The sequence below is a fragment of the Astatotilapia calliptera genome, chromosome 10, assembly GCF_964374335.1.
Source record: "Astatotilapia calliptera chromosome 10, fAstCal68.1, whole genome shotgun sequence".
Classification (NCBI taxonomy): Eukaryota; Metazoa; Chordata; class Actinopteri; order Cichliformes; family Cichlidae; genus Astatotilapia; species Astatotilapia calliptera.
This window is the reverse complement of record NC_137431.1, coordinates 5,776,898-5,795,521: the sequence shown is the minus strand read 5'-3', so window position 1 is coordinate 5,795,521 and position 18,624 is coordinate 5,776,898. Positions and strand designations below refer to the sequence as shown.

Sequence of the window (18,624 nt, the reverse complement as noted above, 5' to 3'; positions counted from 1 at the left end):
TGTAAACAAGATGACTGACCCAATGCAACACAGCCAAGATTACCAGTTCAGATAATCAGTTAATAATGCAAATATGACATAGTAATATGGTAATCCAGTTGCAGAAACTAATGTTTGCATCATGTTTTGAAAAGATATTATAGGATAATGGTAAATTTTCAAATGGTCTGTTGCAACTTAACAGATTGAACAAACTTGTGATTATCCTTGTTAAAAAACTTAATTAAAGAAAAAAGAACCCAGAAACAGGAAAGCCCTCTTTTTCTCTCAAACATCTCCAGATGGCAGACAGCTCAGGGCATGCACTCAATACACAAAGAAAATACACTAATTGCACTGAAACAAGCCCACTTGAGGAACACCATAAATTACCCCTGACACCAACAATGTTAAAAGCATGTTTTCATGGCAGAGAGAGAGACTTTAAGCCACTGCTGTGTGGGTGGGAAAATGGATAGGAGCACTAATCCCAATCAGTAGAAATGTCAATCTAGCAATATCACAACATTAGCATAATGCCATTATGTTTTTTTAATCCTCAGCTGCAGACACTGCTGCAGCTGGCAGGGGATTCAGTAAAAAGGTTGAGGGCTAGGGATAATCAGCTTCTTGCATGAAACCAGGGAACTGCGAACTCAGGTAATTAACATTTTCATCAACTGTAACTATGTAGATTAGTGACAAAATGCTGTTGAGTTACTAGTTAGAACTATCTGAGATCTCAATGATGGAAAGATGGAAAACAAGTGCCACCCATTGGAGGGTAACTACAAATGTGAACTCAGTTCTTGATTTGTGTAATTAATTATGTAATCTATGTTTTCCATTTTCATGCAAACTATAAATTCAAGGAAATATGACTCTAATTAACATAAATGGTTAAAATTGCTGAAATGCTGATGATTTTCCTGTGATTCTTGCTAAGGAAATTCCAGCACTGTTTGCATAGAATAAAATGTTTGTGCGCTGTAGAGTTCTTTGGGAATTCAAGGAGAATTAAAAAAAAGCTCTGCATAAATACCAGTCCTTATCCCCTTTTGCATCACATATTTCTCTATGCGGGAAAAAGCTTAGGTATTCTATGTGATCACTAAATCTAAGTTAATAATAAGGTGGACAATATATATATTTTTTAAAAATGTTACTAAACTACTTTGGGGATTCAACATTTTTGTTTATACTAAAGTGGTTAAATTTAAATCAGTCTGGCAAGTTGTATCCAAATTTCTAAATGTAAATAATATTTGTGGCCAAATCAGCAAAATAGTATCACCACACTGTGCTTTATTATTGTTAAAAGCCTAAATTTTGCTTAAAGCATCTAATAAAAAAAACATAGATGCATGTTACTTCTTTTTTGTTGTGTTTTTGTTTTTTTGTGTTAGGTTTTATAGAACGATTCTTATTTCGTGTTTAAGACTTTTCAGAACTGTGTTTGAATGAGTGTCTCTGTGTGTATGTGCATGTTTATTCTTACAGCACTGTAAGCAGCCACATGTCTCCACAGCACATAATTCATACACATTTGAGAAACAATTTAGCCTCTGACACCATCACAATACACTGAGATTAAAAGTAAGTTATTTTTTCATTATTACAGAGCCAAAAAACAATACTATACTGAAAGTGCAAGATAATGACAAGACACGGCTCCAGTTCAAGTGTTAGAATTTGAATGTCAGTTTAAATCACACAGCTGAATGAAAATAAGAGTGTCATAATCATTATGTATTAATCAGATTATATAAATATAAAAACAATCACCATTAACACCAACTCCCACATCACTGGTCACATTTCCAGCACAGCATCAGTGTCAGTGTACCATGACTGGATCACTAATAAGAGTCATTAAAGTACGAGACGGAAGCTGAGTATCTGAAAGCACTCAGTGGAGCACTGTTGTAATATTAGCTATTAGCTTAAGGAGCTCTGCTGTCTAGACACCACTCTGTGCAGTTTTAGTAAAAAGATTACAGTAGACCAGTTAGTTAAGATGGTATGGTACCCAGTGTTGGGGAGTAAAGGAATACATGTACCGCTGTTACGTATTTAAAATAAAATACCCATAACACCCCTAGTTGCATAATGATATGAAGAAATATTTTTAAAAATTATTCAAACAATTATTTAATATGAAGGCAGTAGACAGAGTGTTACAGGTATAGCCCTAAAGAATGTAGCCTCATGGGCAGTGTAGTCCGTGCTTCAGGGAGAATGGACTGCCATATCCTTTTTGGCTGTGGTTAAGGAGCTATTGATTGGAGATTGGTGGTTCGATCTTTGGCTTCCACAGTCTGCATGCCAAATATCCTTGGGCAAGATACTAACCCCAAGTTGCCCTCCGATGTGTGAATGTTGGTTAGTTTGAAACAGTTTGAAACTGTGGCGGGCAGAGCGGCCCAAGCGTTTAAAAGTAGCAGACACACGGAAAGAAGAAACCCATGAAAACATGGCAGAGCCAGGATGAACACCCTTGGCCTCATATACAAAGAATGTTTCGCATAAAAGCAGTACAAAAGAACAGCTATGTCTTCAGTGTCGGTGTCTTCAGTGAGAGCCAAAACAAAGGAACTTTTCAGAGTGAAACAACTCGGCTCGTGTAACCTGAGGAAACGGCAAGTTTTCTCTAAATATCTTTTTAGCTGTGGTTAGCTGGATGTCAGTCTTATGTTACAGCAGCTGTGTCGAGCTCGAGCTGCGAGTCATATTTTCGGCGCTACATTGTAGTGAGATAAGTTTGTGGGTGTTTTGTGCAGCTTCAGCTGTCCTTTTAACTGTTCGCTAGTTAGCTAGCGTGAGCTATAAGCTAACAGCTAGCCTGGTTAATGATGCTAGAGTTCAACGCGCATGCAAACAGGTCGTCTCTACTGCTTTAACTGTTAAAGTCTGCATTAAGCTGGGCAAACACTACGATTTTTTTCAGCTGCGTTTTCAGCTCCTGCTCAAACTGTACAATTGAATCGCAGGGGTTAGAAGTTCATAGGTCACGATGCAGGGTCTCGGCCTGATGCTCTGATGCGACCTGAGTGCTCAAACTGTGCGTCCATAACATGAAGCTTATCATACAAAATCTGTCTCTCGCTCTCCCTCTCTCTGTCTTACAGACACACACACACCACCACCATCAACTTTGCTAAATTACTAATGGAAAACATTGACCAGGCAGCTGCAATTGTTCATCCAACTCTTTTTATGGTTGTTGTAGTCGTCACAATTTTGTGAGACCACATTGAAAAGCCTCTTATATGGAAGCGTAGTACAGAAGCGTAGAGCTGCCACCCAGGCAAAAGAAAAATAGAAAAGTATATTGTTAGAACAATATACTTTTCATGTTAGTACAATATACCTTTCACGTTTGAACAATATAATATCACGTTATTACAATATACATAATTATCACGTTCGTACAATATAACTCTTATATAGGCTACATCACAGCTCCAGTCACGGCTTCCATCACTGTCTTTCTCGTCTTTTCCCAGAATAACAGCCAAACAGGAGGATCCATTGTCTAGCACTGCTTAGCCTTCACGCATTCTTATTTTAATCTTAATCTGGAATTCATTGCAAACTGTTTGTGCGGGATATGAATGACATGATTTAGTTTTTCTACAAGAGTTAGTAAAAAACATCACCAGTGTGATCAAATCTTCTTGCCAAACATCTGCAGCTTGGCAGTGTATACATGGTAAATGGACTGATTCTTATATAGCGCTTCTCTACTCTCTCGGAGTACTCAAAGCGCTGTATACAACATGCCACATTCACCCAATCACACCCATTCTTACAAGCACTTTATCTATACTTAGTGCTATCTAACTACATTCACACACATTCATACTCCGATGGATGCATCGGAGAGCAACTTGGGGTTAGTATCTTGCCCAAGGATACCTGACATGCAGACTGGAGGAGCCAAGGATCAAACCACTAACCTTCCGATCAGTAGGTGACCTGCTTTACCTCCTGAGCTACAGCCACCCTGAAACATATATATATGTGCTGTATATATATATATCTATATATATACAGCACATGAAAGGTACCTCTCCAGTTCCCCTGCTTCTGGCTTTCCTGACCCCATGGATCCATCATTTTAGTCGGTTAGGCTGCTGTTTGTGCTGGTCTCATTCAGCTCGGAGTCTAGGTGATGTCTGATGAAGTTGAGACCTGAAAACCATACATCTTTCCACAGACATTTCAAACAGTTACTCGCTACTTGAGTAGTCTTTTCACCAAGTACTTCTTTACTCTTACTTGAGTAACATTTTTGAAGACTACTTTTCACTTTTACTTGAGTAATAATATTTTAAAGTAATGCTACTCTTACTTGAGTACAATTTTTGGATACTCGACCCACCTCTGCTCGCTAACAAAGTTGACCCAGACAACAAAGTAAAGCTAGTTTTCGGCTACGAGCCCAACACGGAACCCGACGTATTAGCCAGAGGTCCCTTTACGGTTTTTCCGCCTTTGCAGTTCGGAGCCACGACCTGTTTCATATATGCGTGGAATAGTTTTCTATACAAGATCGCTGCAAAAAGTGCCTTACCTAATTTCCACCCTACTGTTACTCTTTTTATATTAAGATTTAAAAATCTAGTTCGTACTGGTATGGCAAGTATCGGGGTGATCGTGGCTCAAGAGTTGGGAGTTTGCCTTGTAATCGGAAGGTTGCCGGTTCGAGCCCCGGCTTGGACAGTCTCGGTCGTTGTGTCCTTGGGCAAGACACTTCACCCATCTTTATAGATGACACAATTTTGTACGGCCAAAACACATTTTGTCAGTGTTTTAGTTGGGGTACAACAGCACACATCTTGAAAGAGAAGGAAGAAGAAAAAACGCGTCTCCCAATAGGACGCAAACATTTCATTCTTTTTCACAACACACAGCGAACAGCTTTATCTTATGTTTGATAAAGTAGCCTCATAAAATGGGAACTGACCTAAAAAATTCTGAAAGAAATCAATAACTGAATTCCTGGTAAAGTAACTGACTTTCTTCTTAAACGAATACTGCACAGTTTGAAATATTATGTGTTATAGTACAGAGTACAGAGTATTCAGTAAGAAGCGTAACCTGCCACAGCTTTTAATACACTGTTCATAAAAACTTAAGGAACACTTTTAAAAGAGAGGGTTTTTTTTATTGTTTTGTTTTTTTACAAATTCTGGATTTGGCTAGGGTCAGTCTCACTTGCTGGTAGCATGAGGTAATGTCTACAGAAGTTGCACACATAGTCCGATATAGTACCATTGCCAGAACGTTTGCTATGCCTTCCAGAACACTCTCAAGAACATGGAGAAGATTGCAGGAGACAGGCAATAAACTATGAGAGCTGGTCTCGGATCTTTTGTGCAAGGAGGAACAGGATGTGGTACTGTTCTTTCAAACAAGCCATCTGCTGACTTGAGATGAAATGCATCTGTGGATAGATTCAAAAACAGACTCAAAACCTTTCTTTTCACAAAGGCCTACATGTTTTGTTTTGCTTTATGTCTTCATTTTCTGTGTTAAGCACACTGATTTTCATGTATTGAAAGATGCTATATAAATAAAATTGTCATTCTCTTTGGCCTTCTCAAAATGACCTCCAGCAGGCCACTGGTATGTGTGTCTTTGACCAAACACACAGAAAAAGAGTTCATGAGGGTGGCCTGAGGGCCCAGCATCCTCTAGTGAGCTCTGTGCTCACTGTTTGACATTGTGAAGCCACATTTTACCTGAATGGTGCACAGTGCTTTTCAAAGATGACAGCAGATTTTGATGTGATAGACGTAAAAGGGTCTGGAGAAGCCATGGAGAATTTTATAAATGATGTGACATCATTCAGCGTGACTGGTTTGGTGGTGGGTCAGTGTTTGTCTAAGTAAGTGATGGTCTAAGTAAGAATATCCATGAGGGATGCAGAGACCTCTATAGGCTACACAATCACTCCCTGACTGCTGTTAGGGTTCCAGATGAATTCCTTGGACCCATTGCATTAATTCGTTTTTAATTTTTTAATTTTTATTAATCATAATTCACTCACTGGGCCCACGTCCTCATTTGAGGTTTGACAGCGGTTTAGTAGATAAAGGTGAATGGCTTGGACATGAATTGAGCTGCAGTTTAGGGAAGGCTTCGAAGGGGACTGGCAGTGGCTCATAGGCCTGGCAGATCCCCATGTACTAAATAGAAGAGAAGTAGTTAAAGAATTGAAAAGGGGAGGGAGGTTGTAGCACATAAATGAGAACAAACAGCAGAACTGGGTGAACCTATATACATGATAACCGGAAAGAGCGTGTTTGAAGGCGTGGTCCCGATCCTGAAATTAGATACTTTATCTCCAATAAACGTAATTTAATGTGTAAAAATCACACAGCAGCATCTAAACTGTCCTTTTCACATCCATAATAGCTGACGTATTTCAGAATACACAGTTTGTGTATGTGTCTGCTGTGGTAGATTGGTTTGGTGATTCTTTAGAGACCAGGGTTGTTGGACAGGAAGTTACTTGCCTGAAAAAAGTATGAATACCTGGTGTCTGTGTTGATAGCAGGCAATTCAAAAGTTTAATGGTTTCTAATGGAGTCAAACTATCACAGAGTCAGGTGGTCAAAGCTGAATTCTATACTCAGCAGAGAGTACTTGAAAGGTTCTATGGTCCATTTGACAGCTAGACTCTCGAGCTGCCCCACTGAGAATGGTGTCTCCCTCAGGACCACTTTCCTGCTGATACCAGTCAATAGCCTTTCTCTTTCCTCTCACCTCGCCATCACATTCCACCAGTACCTCTGCCTGAGGCATTAGTCTAAGTGTTAAAGGGTGCACTAAAGTTTTGTTGTATCTGCCATTGTTTTTATCTGTTTTGATGGCCACCTTCACTTTTCTCTCATTGTTTCCCCTGCTCACTGCTAAAATATGTAGCAGGTGCTGGTACATCCTGTGACACAGTTAGGTTTTAACGGAGATGACATAGTAAAGGCAAATCCTTTTGCAACACCTTTGTCCTCTACCTTCACTGGAAACAGATTATCCACTGGTTACGTAATTAGCTTTTTTTTTTCAATAGAAATGCAGCAGCTGCAATATGTCTGACACCAAATGAAGAGATAAATAGGCTTTTGGGATGCCTGGTGCTCAGGTGGTAAAGCAAGTCACCTACTAACTGAAAGATTGGTGGTTTGATCCCAGTCTGCATGCCGAATATCCTTGGGCATGATACTAACCCCATGTTCCTCTCTGATGCATCTACTGAACTATGAATGTGTGTCAGTGTTGGACAGGAGGCACATAGAAACAGCATAGAAAAAAATACTTGTGTTAATGGATGAATGAAGCAAGTTGTTTAAAGTGCTTTAAAAGCAAATTAAGTTGAAGTGTGTGTGTGTGTGTGTGTGTGTGTGTGTGTGTGTGTGTGTGTGTGTGTGTGTGTGTGTGTGTGTGTGTGTAAAAGCTATTTGTGCAGAAGAACTGGGCATGATCTGTTCAAATGGTGGTTTGTTACCCTCCAATCCATGCTGTACTGTTATGTCCATGGAATAATGGATTGCTTCACATGCCCCTTGAGTCTCTAACAATTATCACACTCCTGAAGAGTTGCTGTGGTGGCACTAGTCTCATGTATAGTGGATGGAGTGTATTACTGCTGCAGTTTTCTGTTGTTTAATTTTTTTTTTTTTAAGTCTTGTGGGAATGAACTCTAAGTTAAACTTAAGTGAATCTACTTTTTCATATTGCTCATTGTGCTGTTTTGGGGACTTAAAACCTGGAGGTTTGAGGAAAATTAGAAAACTGGAAAATTTGTTAAGATTAGCCATTGCTGTGATTATTGCAAATGTTGCATTTTGCAGATGATGTGACTGTCATTTGCATTTCCACTTCAGACACTGAATGGAGTTGTTCAAGCCCAAAACAGAAGGCTTTCAATAAAAAGGAATAAAACAACTAAAAAAAATCCATCCATTCCATTGTGCTTATCCTTCAGGGTCATGGGGGGCTGGAGCCTATCCCAGCTACCATAGGGCAAGAGGAAGGGTAGACCCTGGACAGGTCACCAGTCCACTGGGCTAACATATATAAAAACAAAAAACAGATGAAGTAATTAAATTACAAGAAAAATAGAAAAAACAAGTCTTTGAAATGTAGCAGTAGTGATAAATAGTGATAGTGATAATAGTGTTGCTGTTTTCACTATGCCTATTTCACATTTGCATTGCCTAACTGTAACAAAGACATAGGAGGGAAAGGCAAAGGAAAAGGCTTATAGTGAGTAGTACATGAGGCTGGACAGTAAGGAAGGACAAAAGGACTATTATTAATTAGGTAGGCAGGACTGACTAGGAGCTGGGGAGGAGTTGCAGTAAAAAAAGGTAGTTGGTCTTGATGACATAGCTATGGAGTTATAGAGATTTAACCATTCCCACTAGAGACCCATGTCCAAAGTGCTTGCTGATAGCGGGTGATATGATTGTTGGGTTTTTCTCTGTATGTATTATTGTAGGGTCTACCTTACAATATACAGCGCCTTGAGGTGACTGTTGCTGTGATTTGGTGCAATATAAATAAAACAAAATTGAATTAAACTGAATTGAAGTAAAAACAACTTGGTTAGTCATTAAAAAATCCAGGGTTAGGTAAAAAAAAAAATCTCATGGTTTGTGTTGCCACTTCTTTTAACCTTGTCTGTAGAAAATATGTGCAAACCAAAGAAAATATAGTTCCTACTGAAATACTTTACATTCATAATTCAGAATCAGAAATACTTTATTAATCCCGAAGGAAATTATGCTAATTGTCATGAAAAAACTTGAAAATCTTCATGCATTAACATTTTTTTGCAAAGACATGTTTGAGAAAAATCTTGTTATTCTGAAAGTGGAACAGTTTATTCCTATGCACAGATGTGTACTATTATTGCACATTACATATTGTAATACATTTGTGATAATTGTCCTGTCATGCATACCTTGCACCCACAGATTCTACTGGTATAGAAGTAACCAAGTAGAAATTACAGTCTAAAACACTGCACTGAGGAAAATCACCATCACACACCAACGTCATGTATTCTGCCTTGTTCTTTATCACGTGCTCCTCACTCTCAGTGCAGATCACAATGTCGTCTCAGAACGATATTCCATGAAGACTCCTGCCAGATTTCATCTGGCAGCCTGGCTTGCATGCAAGAAGGGGCTCAGAGTTGATCCCTGATGTAATCCCAATCTGACATGTACCCATCTGTCACTCTTATTGCACACCTCACCATTGTCTCACGTGTCACTGTTGCAATACAACAATACAACACTAGCCTCAGATACATTGCAGTCTATATACTCTATATACAATACCTCATGATGACAAAGTGAAAACAGTCATCATATATATATATATATATATATATATATATATATATATATGATAACCACCACACCACCACGCTACTATATACATATTGTTTATTGGGCAGTACATAATGTTGATTAGAATCTGCATCATTATACCATTTCTGGCATTCCTAAGCCTAACTTCCCACACAGAACAGTTAGCCTGTCATGCACCTGAGCTCTGGACTGTTTTTTGTCATTTTAACTTTAAATTAATTTTTATGGAACTTACTTCACTACCTAAACGAAGATATCTTCTTCTTTTTTTTCCTTTTCTTTTTTTTTTTAGATCTGCCTTGAGAGTTCTGTATTTGATTCCTGCCACACACACATTTAGGCCTAAAACACACATTTATCCAAATATTCAAATCAATTTTAATTCTAATAAAAACAGTCATATTTGATTTGCACCTTAATGGTTGACCATATTATGATGAAAAAGTATAAAAACCTAAACCATAAAAAGGTGTCGGAAGAACGATTCGCAAAGACACATTTTATTTTTATTACAGCGCTTCCTACAACTGAGACTAAGCAATCAAACATTATAAAAGACTATCTGAAACATAGCTTTTTGTGAATATAACTCTAAAATGTTAACATTTGAAGCTTTGTTTATGTCACGATCTGGTTGTAGGGACTCAAGCGCAGAGCGGTTAGATGTCTCCAAAATACAGTTTATTTACAGTTCCAGTGCACAATATATATACAGTGAAGGGAATCCAAAACTCCAGGGAATCACAGGGTAGCTCTCTCACACTCGCTCACGTCTTCTTGCCCACACTCACACACGTTCACACGGCAGGGAGGTCGCAGGTCTGGGGGGGGGGGGGGAGGAGGAGGTCTGAAGCAGAAGAGAAGGGAAGTCACAAACTAATCACAAATCACAAAGCACAAGTTCACAAGAGCTGTGAGAACACTAACGTCAGTAGTACAATCATCCAGCCATGAGAGGATCTGTGTTCCAGCCTCAAATAGTGCTCCCGGTGATGACAGGTGATTGTCGTCAGGTGTGTGGGCCAAGGGCGGGAGCCCACAGTGAGCTCCGCCCAGGCACAGAGGGAGAGAACCGAAACAGCAAATGTAACCTTGTGGGGCCGGCCGGGCAGGCCATGACAGTTTATATAGACAGGATTAGGACTCCTACACCTATTATATATTCACTGAAATGAACAGCTAGTCTTTTTTATGGAAAAAAATTTTTATTTATTGCAGAGTGGCTATATATAGTCATGCATATATGCATGACAATGGATGTGTCAGGGGCCTTGTAGTTAAAAACTAAACTTGTATCTCCAGCACAATAATAATACATCTTAAATTTAGGAGCATCCTCTCTGAAAAAGAGAGCTAAAAAGCTAAAAAACAAAACAAAATCTATGTTGCTATATTATTTTACCAATGCTATAACTAAGGTAACAGAGTATATACCTCCCATAGCGTGAACAACTGGAATAGTGTAAATAAGACACCTTTTTAAAAAAGAAAGAAAGAAAGTCCTTTTGCTGCTCCCCTGCAGCTGTTCTGCTGAGCCAATTATCCCGCCCTTCAAAGAATAAGAAGCAGTGGTCGATTTAGGAGTTGTGTTGGCTGGCTGATGCTAAGCAGGCAATGCTGATGGATATTCCTCCCTTGAGCACTCCAGACAGTCACCCATACAAAAATATACGTAGACTTCTTCATTTAAAAAAGGAGAAGTTTGCTATGTTCCATACATGGATTTAAATCCCCTCAATTTTGTATTTTATTAGGAAATAGAAATTTCTTATGTTGGTTTTTCAAGGTATAGCCAATAAATATTAGACCCTTCTGTTTTGGGCAAGCACTCACCCTGAGAGTTTTCATCCCAATATGCCAACACTGAGCCCTGCCACCTGTGGGGGTTGGTGTGCTGCTTTGACACAATATGCAGTAATACCAGAAAGAAGTGGAGGAAAACACTCCAGAATGATTACACAGTCCATCTGGCTTGGGTATCAGCATCAATTGTAATACACAGTTTCTTTTCAGGCTTACAAGGAGAAATTTTACCAGCACCTCACTTATTTCGCAGGGGAAACATGGTCTCATTATAACAGCCTGTTGAGTTTCATAGTGCTGATTTTCTGCTTTTTCACAAAGCCTACTGAGGAGGCAGGAGTTCAGCCCCTAGGTGTCCTCTCTGTAAGATGTCCTCTCAGCTGTATGGTAAGGATTTACTCAGAATCTGTCACTGGAGATGGCCCTTTAAGTACAGTACTCTGATACACTCATAGTGGATGTCTCATTTGAGAAGAAAGTCCACGAATGGTAACTGGTCCCCAAGGCTTTAGTGTACACATAAATTACCTGAAGCTGTTGGCAGTTTTCTGCCTTTGAGGATGTCCAACACTGGTGGAATAGATGAACCACCAGTAAGGTACTTGGTCCGTGATGTTACACAGAGTAGCTTACATGTGGAGCAGCATGCACCTCCTGTCATTTGTGATGCATGTTTCTGGTGCGCTACACACCAGTAAAGAATCCATTCTCAATCCTAACTCAATCCTAAAATAATTCAAGATCTGTGGAAAATTTTTGGTTATGCATCTGTAGAGCTTTTCACATTGATACTGATTTTGATAGCGCCATAATGGACCAGAGGCAACATTAACTAGTAACTAGAAAGCGAAAATTTCTTCAGAAATAGTTTGCCATTCAAACGGCTACAGAGAGCAAAACTCAGCAGAGCAGCCATTCTCCACCATGAACTATGGTAAAACCAAACACCGCTCGCGCCTCACAGATGACAGCTTACAGTTTTGTGTAAAGATGAGGTGACTTCGTACAGCCCCAATTTGTAGACGCTGTGCGCAGAGGTTCATAAGCAGACCCGACAATGTTTGCATGAACACACTTTGAAGCATTACGTTATGGACCACTTTTCACACATAGTTGCTGTACCCACACAGCCGGCTGTAGCTTTTCATCTCACAGCCCGACACATACACAAAAAAAAAAAAAAAAAAAAAAGCAGAGAGAGCACAGACTTTACACCTGAGAGGCGTGCTTGCAGATGCCGCTGAGGTGGGTCCACCTCCCCTGCAGCGGCACTGCAGACCACGCCCTGCCACACACATCAAACACGTAAAATAAATATTTATGCACTTTTCATTCACTTTTTGTTTTTTGTTATTTTTACACAGTGTTCTGAATGATTAACAATGGTCTACAGCCAATCTTGTGTATTATTATACAAACTTTGGTTGTAAGATTCAGATAACTATTTAATAAAAGCTAAATATTTTATATGAGAGTAAGAAAGAAAAGTATATCTTTGTCTCATACTCTCATCAGACAATACATGAACCTCTCAATAAACAAAATATATGCTCGGCTTAAATGACAAACCGCTATTTTACACAGTGGATCACTTATTTTTAAACAAAACCAATGCAGTTCGCCACTGACAGTGCTTACCTTTGCACATCACAGTAAACACTGAACCAAGATGGCGCCCACGCGAACGAGAAATCTGAACTACGGTGTCCTGCAGAGGACAAATGGTCAAAATTGCTAAAATTTACAACATATATGCAGCTCAACAGCGACACCTTGTGACTTATTCCAGTCACTACCTTACATATACATAACGTCTTACCTGACATTCAGTTCACCGGACACTCATACTGAATCACCAGCCCATATAAATGAAAAATAAGTCCAGCAGCCAACCAAGAGTCATCACGAAAGACTAGGGGTGACATGACAGCGTGAGCGGGCCTGGGTGTCAGCCAGCCCAGCCTGGGTGGCAGCCAAGCCGCGCTAGCCAGCTAGCCGGCTAGCTGCCATGCGGCGGTGAAACGTGAGCGTGAGCCGGCCAGGGGCCCGTTCTTCGTACCTCGCTAAGTAGGTTAGCCGGATTAGATTGTTGACGATTTCGCGTGATCCTGGATCAGTCGGTTCCCCGAAGCTCATCCGGGACTTGCTGTCATAGCAACAGAGCCGTAAGCGTAAACCTGCTCGGGAGCAGGTTTACTTTATGTAAACAGGATTAGATCGCGGCCACGCAGGTATGTCCGCTTCATTTATATGAAAGCAACAGCGATATTTTTCCACTGTTTCACCATAAATAAATATTATCAATGTAACTAAAGATAATGCAGCACTTGATCCTTTTATTGATGTCACACAGATACATACAGGTCATTTCCTAAAAAAGGGAAATGAACTATTAACATTCTATTACATGTATGTGATTATTACAGATGTAATTCATATTTCAGAGTAGTAATTGTAAATTACTTCGTGTAATCAAGATGAGAGACCACGGCTATAAAAGCGAAGGTGGATTTGGGAAGCCTGTCGCAGCCATGTCCTGTCCGTATACGCGACCAACCCATTGCGGAAGGTGCAAGATTGATAAGGAGAGTCCTCAGAATTCAGCGTATATTGCGGGACAGACAGGATCCTTTAGCTCAGCGCGACAGTGTGCTCATTGAGAGATATCGATTTTCCCGTGAGGGTATTATTTACTTAACCAACTTGTTGACGAGGGGGTGCAGGACCACCACCTGTCTTTTTTTCCTCTGCCCTTTTCTTGGTTGCTGTTATGAACAAACTAACAGAGTATTACAGGCCAGTATTACCTTGCCAAGAGACGCAAAGCAATCTAAGAGATGAATATTACCATTCTGTAGAATACTCCTGTATTCCACTTTTACTTGTTCCCATGTTCTTGTGGGTCCTGTTGTGGCTCTAATGTGAAAGGGGATATAATATAACATATTATAATATAATATAATGCCATATGATATTGGACAATATAGTGTCATATGATAGATCTACCCTACCGCCTACTGGTGTTGGCCAGAGGGGCCGATGGCGCGATATGGCAGCCTGGCTACAACCGTAGCTGCCTCCACCAGTGTGTGAATGTGGGAGTGAATGAATAGTGGTATCGTAAAGCGCTTTGGGTGCCTTGGAAAGCGCTATATAAATCCAATCCATTATTATTATTATTATTATTAAATTACCTACGAGTTTAATTTGTCAGCAACTTTCTGCCAGCCCTCTCTCCTTGCTTTTGCAGCCTTTGCAGTGTTCCCTTGCGTTTTAATTAAACTCTGAAACTCCTGTAATCCCTCACTCATGAGTTCTTGCTCTGCTGCCGGAAAATACCGAGCACGCCCCTTGGACATTTTCGCCGACCAATCAGCGGGTTGCCGATCAATGTTTCTACTATCGATGCGTAGCCCCTTTTACGACACCCAGTGATGTCACATTCCTGCGTCCAGCTGTAGTAATCGTCAACAGCAGGTGTGTTCGGGGAATCGGATTAGCGAGCTCACGGTTAGCGCGATGATTTGATCTTGGATGTGTCATTTGATCTTGGATGTAGTAAGCGACGTACGAAGAACGGGCCCCTGGGTGTCAGTCAGCCCGGCCTAGGTGTCAGCCAAGCCGCCCTAGCCAGCTAGCTGCCATGCGGCGCTAGCAGTAACATCGTGAGAGATATGGGACTTCTTGATAAAATATGGGACTTCTTGATAAAACGAGCAGATATTTGAAGTTTACACCCCTACATTCTCGCCTGAAAATAGGGGATGCTGTCATAAAGTTCAACATCAGTAACTTAGCGCGCACAGCTGTATAGAAACTCCGTCGTGCTAGCTAGCACGCAGTACAGTTATTGTAACTGTCAGCACAACGAAAATAAACTACACCTAAACTCGGTTTATATCTGACCCAAATAGAGTGCAGTTAATAACGTCTTACCTGAAATTCAGTTCACCAGCCGCCTGCTTCTCCTGCATTGGGTTTCCCTTATCCACGATTGAGCTCCGCGTTAGCCACCACCGGTCGATCGGTGTTTCTTTCCCCGCATACGAGGGGAAGAGACATATACCGGTGGCTAACGCAGAGCTAGCTAGCCACCGGTATATGAACAACTCAGTTATTTTTTCCACATCGACCAGCATCATCGGCCCATATAAACGAAAAATAAGTCCAGCTAAGACAAAGACTGTTTGCGGAGCGATCGGGGGTGAAAGGAGTTAGAGACGCCTCACTGAAAGCCAAGCCTGGGTGCTTTTGAGCGAAGCGGCGCTAGCTAGCCGAGCTAGCTAGCCGGCTAGCCGGCCGGCCGAACTAGCTAGCCGGCTAGCAGCAACATCGTGAGAAATCTGTTGCTAATATGGGGTGTTTTGACAAAATGAGCAGATATTTGACATTTACACACCTACATTCTCACCTGAAAACCGGTCGATCGGCGGCCGCCTCACATGTTTCTTTCCCAACATATGAGGGGAAAGAGACACATACCGGTGGCTAGCTAGCTCCGCGTTAGCCACCACCAAACAACTCAGTTAGTTTTTCCTCATCGACCAGCATCATCGGCCCATATAAACGAAAAATAAGTCCAGCTAAGACAAAGACTGTTTGCGGAGCTATCGGGGATGAAAGGAGTTAGAGACGCCTCACTGAAAGCCAAGCCTGGGTGCTTTTGAGTGAAGCGGCGCTAGCCGGCTAGCTAGCCAACATCGTGAAAAATCTGTTGCCAATATGGGATGTTTTGACAAAACGAGCAGATATTTGACGTTTACACACCTACATTCTCACCTGAAAATATCTTAAAAGTTTACTTTGTGACCTAGAAACACAAATAAGAGGAATATATTAAACCAAGTGGCAGCCGCCATTGTTTGACTGGTAGAGGCGTGCTTTGAATTGTGGGATATGCAGTTTTCCACCAAGCATACACCCTTGCCGTTACCGTAACTATTCAATGCTTCGTGCAACCTTAAGAATTCCAATGGTTCCTGAAAGCACCGACGCTGTGCGCGCCGTTCATATTGTTGTCATTATGGTAATCCAAATACGGGGACATACCACTAGAGTGAGCCAACACACCACAAATTAAGTGGGTGAGCAAACACACCACAAAGTAAGTAAAGTTTCACTTTCGTTCGTTCCCATTCATTTGAATGGGCAAAAACTTGCATTAAAATATTCATATTTAAAAAACTATAGAAGTAATAAACACCAAAAGTCATAGCACACCATTCCTGATCCAGCCGCACAAAATGATATAACATATATGAAGCTTGTGTCAAAACTGTGGGATGAGTTACGCGCGGAAATTTCAGGCTGAAAAAGGAAAATAATAATAATAATAATAATAATAATAATAATAATAATAATAATAATAATAAATCCGAGCAATAGTAATAAGTGTGCCTTTTGGCATAGGCACACTTAATAATAATAAGAATAATAAATCCGAGCAATAGTAATAAGTGTGCCTTTTGGCATAGGCACACTTAATGACTTCATAAATTTCTTTCCAAAAACTTTTAACCATTAGGAAAAAAATTACAGATGTACCAATACATAACATTACAACTACTTTTCCGTACCATTTATATTTATTTCAAGTCTTTTTCACCAACTGATCTTTCTGAGTTATCTTCAGTGATTACCTCCTTGAAACCATCAACATGTCCTTTAGACCCCATTCCTATAAGACTGCTAAAAAAGTCATACCATTAATTAATGTTTCAACCTTAAAACATATGATCAATTACTGATGGGCTTCAGGCTGGTAGTAGTTAAACTGTTTCTTAAAAAGCCATCACATGACCCAGCTGTCTTAAGTAATTATAGGTCATTCCCCAACCGTCCTTGTGTTTATAAAAATCTTTAAAAAAGGAGTTGTAAAACAGCTAACTGATCATCTGCAGAGTCCTCTTTACACACTAGGGCTAGTTATTGAGTTCTACTGGGTTCCATGCTAGGACCAATTCTGTTATTTGCATGCTCACCTCAAGCAGTATCATTAAAAGGCAAAGCCTACATTTTTACTGCTATGTAGATGATGGCGACCCTTATTTATCAATGAAGCTAGATAACATACACTAATTAGTTAAATTAGAAAAATTTCTTATATTTAGACCTGGATGACCTCAAATTTTCTGCTTCTAAATGAACCGTTTGGATAATAAATTGTGCAAACTTATAATTGGAACATATTTGTCTCCTCTCTCATAAAGAAACCCCACACTACTGAAATTTGTTATTATCAGGATATCCTAAACCCACCCTGAAAAATATTCAGTTTATCCAAAATGCAAGAGAAAGAGAGCACATATTTCTCCTCCATTGGCTTTTTTTCATTGCCCTCCTGTTAAATCCAGAGTTGAATTTTAAATCCTGCTCTTCACATACCATGTCTTGAATAATAAGGCCCCATCTTATCTTAATGGCCATATAGTACCATATCACCCCATTAGAGATCTTCCCTATCAGACTGTGGGCTTGTGGGTCCTAGAGTATTTAAAAGAATGGGAGGCAGAGCCTTCAGCTTTCAGGCCCCTCTTCTGTGGAATCAGCTTCTGGTTTAGATTTGGAGTCCTCCCTTAGTTATGATGCAATAGGTGTAGGCTGCTGGGTGATTCCCATAATGCACTGAGTGTTTCTTCTCCACTCACCTTTTTTACTCAGTATCTGTTTATACACTCTGGCTCTTTTCCACAGTGTGTCTTTGTAATGTCACGGCAGATGACTGCCCCTCCCTAAACCTGGTTCTGGTGGAGTTTTTCCTTCTCAAAACTTACAAATAAAAATAATAGTGTGGTATATTTAAAAAAAAAATAGAAAAAAATGTTAAACTTGACAAAGAATGTGCAAAGTACAAATAACCATAAAAAGCTCCTGGTTTCTCAGTTCAACACATATGGTTTTTAATGGCATAGGAATATGCCCATGCAAATGACCAGAGCTCTGAATTCCACTGACTCATATGGAAGCAAAAACAATGATCAATTTTTGTTACATGATTACAGTTATTTATAGGATGGATCCACACAGACAAAAGGAGGTGCTTTGTGGGAGTGCTTTTTTAAATGTAAGGAGAGAGATGACTTTCTCTTTGGCAGATTTTATTTGAAGTCTATTTTCAGATTTCACTGGAGAGCAGAGAGTCTGCATGCCTGTTACTGGTTAATAAAGAGATGAGCTAGACCCTAACTAAGCAGGCCAACTTGAGCACTACCTAGAAGGGCTACAAGAAAGCCAGTACTGAAGTGTTTCGCACTATATAAGGCTAATAGTACAGTGATTGAGAATATCTACCTTCATCAGGAACTCAATGCTTTAAGACAACACTGAAGGCCAACCCCAAGGCGTGGTACAAGGCACCATGAAGTGCAGAATATACCAAGAGGATGCACTGTCCCTTTGCCAGCTCATCACAATAACCAAACACAGATTCAGTAGAGCAACGATCAGTCACCTC

General features: G+C 40.2%; 1 protein-coding gene and 1 long non-coding RNA gene across 4 annotated transcripts in view; both read right to left on the bottom strand.

The window, feature by feature from the left end:
• Positions 1-18,624, bottom strand: part of opcml (opioid binding protein/cell adhesion molecule-like) — a 445,347-nt gene that overhangs the window by 16,377 nt on the left and 410,346 nt on the right. The gene's annotated exons all lie outside the window — the stretch shown is intronic.
• LOC145431526 (uncharacterized) lies at positions 9,848-16,585 on the bottom strand. Its single transcript, XR_013911863.1, has 2 exons — positions 15,108-16,585; positions 9,848-10,215 (listed from the first exon to the last, which is right to left on the bottom strand). It is a non-coding gene; the product is annotated as an uncharacterized LOC145431526 (long non-coding RNA).